At 37.7% G+C, this 8,394-nt stretch overlaps 1 pseudogene; it reads right to left on the reverse strand.

The window, feature by feature from the left end:
- Positions 1–539: 539 nt before the first annotated feature.
- LOC122747826 lies at positions 540–1,011 on the reverse strand (annotated as a pseudogene).
- Between the last annotated feature and the right edge of the window lie 7,383 nt (positions 1,012–8,394).

Here is an 8,394-nt window from a genome sequence, read left to right on the forward strand (position 1 = left end):
GGGTCAGCCTTAAAGCAAGACTGTGGTGAAGACATTTTTAGTATAGCAGGCCTTTTATTTTAAGAGTGAGTGGGATTGAATAATCAATATAAAAAGAGGAGATAAGGGGAGCCTTTGCAGGAATGAGGATTGGACATATCGCCTCTGTTTTCTACTGGCAGTTCTCTTGTGCATTCCACTTAATTAAAATCTAGAATTGCCAACCTCTTGTCATCATTAAGGAGGCAGTAGAAAACTGATTAATATCTACTTTATTGGAAATGGACAATGTCCTTGGGAGTGGGAGTTCAGTGCCTTGTAAGACTCTATGCACTGTCCCCATGAGCAATAGGGTTCCTATGATCCCCATTCCTCCTGTCTCCCCAATTTTACTGAGGAAATCCTCCCTTGCACCCTTCCTTCCTTCTTTTTTTCTTTTCTTTCTTTCTTTCTTTCTTTCTTTCTTTCTTTCTTTCTTTCTTTCTTTCTTTCTTTCTTTCTTTCTTTCTTTCTTTCTTTCTTTCTAATAAAGACATTTGTTTTATTTGATAAGGTTGGTTTTATGCCACAAGGACACAAGCTCCACCAACACCTTTAATCTTTTCCTCTTCTCTTCTGCTGAAGAATTTTGCCTTCACGATGCCTGACTGCTTGGGGAGTTTCCCTTTTCCTAGGACTTCGTACTACTCGACCTCACGACATCAATGATTCAGGGAAGCCCTTCTTTGTTTTTGGCAGCATTAATCCTGGTCTGCTCACTGACCAGTGTCCACAGCTTATCAAGGTTGACAGTTGGGCAATAGCTTTGGTTCTTCTTTAGGTGGTAATGCCTCTTACCCAATTTTCCAAAATAACCTGTATGATATTTGTCGAAGCTGATTCGGTTATGGTGCAACCGTCCTGCATTTCCACGACCTCCATTTCCACGACCTTGGGGTGCTCCCAGTGCTTGCGGATGCACCCGTGGCTGAGGCTGACGTGCTCGCGGAGCTTCCTCATCTTCCGCGGAGCTTCCTCATCTTCCTTAGTCATGTCGCACGCCGCCCCTTACGCCATTTCTTAATCTGTTTTTCCTCAAGCGCCTCTCGCCTCGCATCATATCAAAGGGTTTGAGTGGCATCCCCATTTAAAGGATGAGATCACTGAGGCATGGAAGGGAAAGCATTTTGCCCAGAGTTGCTCAGCAAGCCATTGACAGAACCATTACTGAAACTCAGACCTCCTGACTTACATAAAGTTCAGGGCTATTGGTTTTTAGATCTTACTGCTTCTTGTAAATCTTACTCTTTTCTATAGATGTTGTAGCTCACAGAATGGGTGGCCTAAGGGTAAAATTCTGAACAGTTCAATTTGCTCTGTGGTCCTATTTTAGTGCCTGGCATGTGACTATTGACTCACTTTTTCGACAGCACCCTTTGACCATCTAGGCATTGTTATTTCTTTAAATATTTCCTAATTACATGTAAAAATTAGTAATCATTTAAAACATTTTGAGTTTTAACGGCAGCTGGGTGGTGCAGAGGATAGAACACCGGCCCTGAATTCAGGAGGAAATGAGTTCAAATCCGACTTCAAACAGTTAGCACTTACTAGCTGTGTGACTCTAGGTAAGTCACTTAACCCCAACTGCCTCACCAAAAAAAAAAAAGAGTTTTTAATTCTTTCTCCCTCCCTCCAGCCCCTCTCCCTCCTTGAGAACGCAAGTGATTTGATATTGATTATGCATGTGAAGTCATGCAAAACATTTCCGTATTAATCAAAAGAAAACTGAGACAAAAATAAACAAGAAAATAAAGTTTTAAATGTATGCTTTAATTTAAATTTAGAATTCATCAGTTATCTCTCTGGAGATAACATTTTTCATGATGGGTCCTTTGGAATTGTCTTGGATCATTGTCTTGATCAGGGTAGCTGAGGCTTTCACAGTTGATCATCCTTACAATATTGCTATCACTGTGTACAATGTTCTATTCTGCTCACTTCACTTCCCATGAGTTCATATGTCTTCCCTTGTTTTTCTGAAATCATCATGCTTTTCATTTCTTATAGCACAATAGTATTCCATGAAAATCATATGCAGCATTTGTTCAACCATCCCCCAATTGATGGGCATCTCCTCAATTTCCAGTTCTTCGCCACCATGAAAAAAATAGTTGTTATAAATATTTTTGTTTGTATAGGTTCTTTTCTCTTTTCTTTGACCTCTTTGCTATTATAGACCTAGTAGTGGTATTGCTGGGTTAAATTGTATGGGTAGTTTTACAGCTCTTTGGGAGTAGTTCTAAATTGTTCTCCAGAATGGTTGTACTAGTTCACAACTCCACCAATAGTGTATTAGTGTCCCAATTTCCCAACATTCCCTCCAGCAATTGCCATATTCCTTTTTTTGTCATGTTAGTCAATCCAATGGGTATAAGGTGGTGTTTCAGAGTTGTTCTAGTTTTCATTTTCTTAACAAGAAGTGATTTAGAGCATTTTTTAGTGTGACTATGGATAGTTTTAATTTCTTCTTCTGGAAAGTCCCTGTTCATATCCTTTGGCTTTTTATTAAATGGGGAAAGGTTCTTGGTTTTATAAATTTGGTTCAGTTCCCTATATATTTGAGAAATGAAATCTTTACCAGAGAAACTTGCTACAATTTCACCCAGTTTCCTGGTTTCCTTTAAATTTTGAATGAATTAGTTTTGCTTATGCAAAAGCCTTTTAATTTCATGTAATCACAATTATCTATTTTACTTCCTATGATCCTCTTCATCTCTTGGTTGGTCATAAACTCTTCCCATATCTATAGATCTTAAACGTAGATTTTCCCATACTCCCCTAATTTACTTATGATATTGCCCTTAATGTCTAAATCATTAATCCATTTTGACCTTATATTGAAAGAAGTTGGTCTATGCCTAGTTTCTGCTAAACTGCTTTCCAATTTCCCCAGCAATTCGTTAGACAATGAGTTCTTATCGCAACAACTTGGATCTTTAGGTTTATCAAACACAAAATTACTATGGCCATTTACTACTGTGTATTGTGTACCTAATCTATTCTAATGATCTGCCACTCTATTTCTTAGGAATTAAGAGATTGTTTTAACGATTGTTACTTTGTAATATAGTTTGAAATCTGGAAGTACTATGCTGCCATCCTTCACATTTTTTTCATTGATTCTTTTGATATTCTTGACATTTTGTTTTTCCAAATGAATTTTGTTACTAATTTTTCTAGCTCTATAAAATGATTCTTTGGTAGTTTGATTGGTATGACACTGAATAAGTAAATTAACTTGGGTTAGAATTGTCATTTTTATTATATTGACTCAGTCTACCCATGATTACCCATGAGCAATTAATATTTCTCCAATTGTTTATATCTGTCTATATTTGTATGACAAGTATTTCATAATTGTATTCATATAATACCAGGGTTTGTCTTGGCAGGTAAAATCCAAAGTACTCTATATTGTCTGCAGTTATTTTAAATTGAATTCCTCTTTCTACCCCTTCCCTCTGGTTTTTGAAATACTGATGATTTATGTGGGTTTATTTTTTTTCCTGAAACTTTGCTGGAGTCTTTAATTATTTCAACTAGTTTTTTAGTTGATTCTCAAGAATTCTCTAAGTAATCCATCATATCATATACATTGCCTATTTTTATTCCTTTAATTTATTTTTTCTTATTCCTATAGCTTGCATTTCTAATATAATACTGAATAATATTGTTTCACTTCAAGTTTTCCCCCATTACATATAATTCTTGCTCTTGGTTTAAGATACATACTAATCACTTTAAGAAAGGTTCCATCTATTCCTGTGCTTTCTAATGTTTTTAATAGGAATGGGTGTTTTATTTTGTCAAAAGATTTTTTTTTGCATCTATTGACATAATAAAATTATTTTTTTGTAGTTTTTGTTATTGATATGGTTCAATCATGCTGACAGTTTTTCTAATATTGAACTAGTCCCACATTCCTGGTATAAATCTCACCTGGTCATAGTGCATAATCTTTGTAATATATTGCTGTAATCTTCTTGATGGTATATAATTTAAAATTTTGCATTGATATCCATTAGGGAAATTAGTCTATAACTTTCTTTGGTTTTGCTCTCCATGATTCAGGTATCAAAACCATATTTGTGTCATAAAAGGAATTTGGTAGGACTCCTTGTTTCATATATGTTTCATATAATTCACTCATAAATACATCTGGTCTTGGGAATTTTTTTCTTAGGTAGCTCAGTGATGGCTTGTTCAATGTCTTTTTTTCTAGGATACGGTTATTTAAGTATTCCATTTCATTTTCTGTTACTCTGGGAAGCTTATATTTTTGTAAATATTCATACATTTCCATTAGATTATCAATTTTACTGGCATATAATTGGGCAATATAACTCCTGATAATTGCTTTACTTTCATCTTCATTGGTAGTACATTCACCCTTTTTATTTTCGATACTAGTAATTTTGTTTTATCTTTCTTTTTTTTTAAATCAAATCTATTTTATTGATTTTTATTGCTATTTTTGGGGTTATTGTATCAGGAGCCCTGTGGGTTTAATGTCTTTCCTTCACCATCTTGGCTCCACACTATTGATTTTTTTCTTAACACTAGCTCCTAGTTTTATTAATTCTATTTTTCTTTTGTTTCAATGTTATTAATCTCTCCTTTGATTTTCAGTATTTCCATTTTGGTGTTTAATTGAGGTTAATTAAGTTTTTAAGTGTTTTTTTTTAAGTTGCATATCCAATTCATTGACCTGCTCTTTCTCTTTTTTATTGATATACACATTTAGATATATACATTTTCCTTTACACAATACTTTGGTTGCATCCCCAAAAGTTTGGAATGTTGTCTCATTGTTCTAATTCTCTTTATTGAAATTGTTATAGGGCCTAGCACCCCAGAAGTTCTCTTGGGTACATCAAAGAACCTTCTTCTTGAGAAACTAAACCAAAGGACAGACATACCTAAACAGATAAGTGGAACCAGATCAGGACTGAGCTAGCTCCAGGACCACCACACTTCATTCCAGTCTCCCTCACCCCTGGGAACATAAGATTGGGTGTGACTGCTGTCTTTGTAGCCAGAGGAGGAGAGAGAGAGATATGGCTTGAGAGATCCGAAGCCACTCCTCACCCAATTCCCCCAGCCACCACCAGTGGGGGATGGTTCTCCCTCAATAGGGGAACTTTCCACAGTCAGACGATCACCTCATTGGACCACAATCTGACCTCTATAAAAGTATCTGCCTGTCTCCTGCTCGAAGGAGATTGGTATCTCAGAGCCACATTCTGTGCCATGGCTTCTCCCCATGAGAAGAAGTCCAAGAATTTCTCTCTTGGTTTCCCTTTCCCAGTCCCTAAATAAACTATTATTTTATTCTATTGGTTTTGTGTACAAGAGGGTATAATTCTTTAAAAAGGAATTCATGGGGCAGCTAGGTGGCACAGTGGATAGAGCACGGGCCCTGGATTCAGGAGGACCTGAGTTCAAATCCGGCCTCAGACACTTTACACTTACTAACTGTGTGACTCTGGGCAAGTCACTTAACCCCAATTGCCTCACAAAACCAAAAAAAAAAAAGGAATTCCTAAGAATCCCGAACCTCAAACTCCTATCCTAACCCCCCTGCCCTATTTCTCCATAACAAAAGTATTCATTGTTTCTATGATTTATTTTTTGACCCACTCATTCTTTAAGATTAGATTTAGTTGGGGCTGCTACGTGGTACAGTGGATAGAGCACCAGCCCTGGAGTCAGGAGGACCTGAGTTCAAATCCGGCCTCAGACACTTAACACTTACTAGCTCTGTGACCCTGGGCAAGTCACTTAACCCCAATTGTCTCACAAAAAAAAAGATTAGACTTAGTTTCCAATTAGCTTTTGATCTCCATAGTTCTTTACTAAATGTAATTTTTGTTGCATTGTGATTTGAAAAGGTCACATTAATATCTCTCATTTTTTTCCTTGGTTGTGAGGTTTTTGTTGTTGTTCATGAAAAGGACCAATGACATCATGAGAGTTATGTCTTGACTTGCACATTAATTGGATTTAAGTGAGGCAGAGCTGCCTCTGTTCTCCAGAGTGATCAAAGTCCAGAGACAAACAAAAAAATCCAGATGACTGGAAATGGCCCAGGATGTAGTGGGTGATCTTGTCCTTTCTAAATTAAGGTCTTTTCCAGGTCTCAGTTTGTCTGAGGCAATGCCCATTCGATGACTAAGGGGTAGGTAAGAATTTAGACAAAATATAGAAAAATTTACCATCATAAAACTACCCATCTAAAAGGGGAAGACCCTGTGAGAATTGGAATGTCATCCCCTGCTGGGAGGGACATTATGAGCTCTGGCCTGAAAAGAAAACATGTGACTTCAGCATCCGGAAGTGATGTCTGCCACCTGTGGGTCCTGTGAATCAGTGTCACCAGCCAATTAGCTTGGAGCTGTGTGTGTGGACGGCCCTGTTTCCTGCTTCACAGGAGGGTTCTGGGAGAAGCCACAGGGGAAGCCAGGCCCAGACTGTGGCTTGGTGGAAGGACAGATGCTGAGCTCTCTTAGATAGTTAGGTGAAGTTTGCTTTTTACCTCTCTCTCTCTTTTCACTAACTTCTAATGCACTTTAATAAATACTTAAAAGGCTAAACTCTTGCTAAAGCTTCTAATTTAAGGTGACAACTCATTAGATTTTAGACATCACAGCTAGAATTTTAGGCCCTTACAACCCTTAGAGTTTCTGTCCAAAACAGGAAACAACTTCCATTTGCATTCCGTCTAAGTCATCAAAACTTAAACAATGAACCACTGAGAGTTTGGCTGGGGGCTATTATTGACCATTCAATGAAAGCTAGAATGATTTGGGTCCAAAGGTTTTGTCAAGTAGCTCCATTTGAAAAATAATGGACTTCTTAAAAGCCTGTTTTTTCAGAGCTATATTTCATGAAATTATAAATAAACTGCATATGACAAAAAATAAATTGTCCCAACTCTTTGAAGAAAATAATAAAAACAAACAAATAAATAAAAATGAAAAATGAAAAAAATCTATCTCCCAAACACCAAAATGTCTTCCAAAATATAAAGCAACCAAAAATTATATTTCTATGGACAGAGCACTTACATGTAAATGTATAGTGCCTCAAATGGAGAAAGGCACCACATATGGTGAGGGAAGAAAAGGAAGAGGAAGGAGAAGAAAAAGAAGAAGAAGAACAAGATAGCAGCATTCCCAACTTCTGCTTGACTTGGCAAGTTGGGTCCCCAGAGAGCAATTGCTACAACTCTCAAATAACATGGTCTTGATATAGTGGGAAAATGGGGTACGGGTTGGGGTTGGGGTTCTTGGGAATTCCTCTTTAAAGAATTACACCCTCTTGCACACAAAATGTAGTTAGAATAAGGTGATAGTTTATTTAGGGCCAAGGGAAGGGAAGGGTGGGGGGAGGGAAACCATGAAAGAAATCTTTGGACTTTTCATGGGGAGATTTGGCATAAAGCACATGGCTCAAAAGTACCAAATCTCCTCGAACAGGAGACTGGAAAGTACTTTTATAGAGGACTGATGGGGGTAGACCATCTTCCTGTGGAAAGTTCCTTTAGTGAAGGTGGACCATCCCCCACTGGTGGTAGCTGGGGGAATTGGGTGAGGAGTGGAGGACCATCCCCCACTGGTAGTGACTAGAGGAATTGGGTGAGGGGTGGCTACGGATCCCTCTTCAGGACACAAAGGCCGAAGCCACACCCAAATTTATCTCCCCAGGGTAAGGGAGACCAGAATGAAGGGTAGGATTCCGAAGCCAGCTCAGTCCCATTTGGTTCAGCTTATCTCTCTAGGCGTTATCTGTCCTCTGGTTTAGTTTCTCAAGGAGAAGATTCCTTGGTGTGCCCCAGAGAACTTCTGGGGTGCTCTGCACCCCATGACAGTCTAGACCTTTGAAGTTTTATGCACTAGTACATGATCATTTACTGTGAGGGTTCCATGTACAGCTGAAAAAAAGGGTATATTCCTTTTTATTCCCATTCAGTTTTCTAGAGGTATATCATATCTAACACTTCTAAGATTCTATTCATCTCTTTGACTTTTTTTCTTACTTATTTTGTGGTCAAATTTATCTAGCCTTGAGAGGGCAAAGTTGAGGTCTCTCACTAGTTAAGTTTTACTTTCTGTTTCCTCCTGTAATTCATTTAACTTTTATTTTAAGAATTTGGATCCCATACCATTCGGCATATGTTTAGTATATGTTTATATATGTTTAGTATTGATATCATTTCATTGTCTATGGTGCCTTTTAGCAAAATGTGGGTTCCTGCTTATCCCTTTTAATTTGTTTTATTTTTAACTTATGTTCTTTTCTGAATTCTGTCTGAAGAATCAAACTCAGGGATTCCTCTCCTCCCCTAAGCCACAGTTAGGGCTCCCAGCCATA

Source organism: Dromiciops gliroides, chromosome 3, assembly GCF_019393635.1.
Source record: "Dromiciops gliroides isolate mDroGli1 chromosome 3, mDroGli1.pri, whole genome shotgun sequence".
Classification (NCBI taxonomy): Eukaryota; Metazoa; Chordata; class Mammalia; order Microbiotheria; family Microbiotheriidae; genus Dromiciops; species Dromiciops gliroides.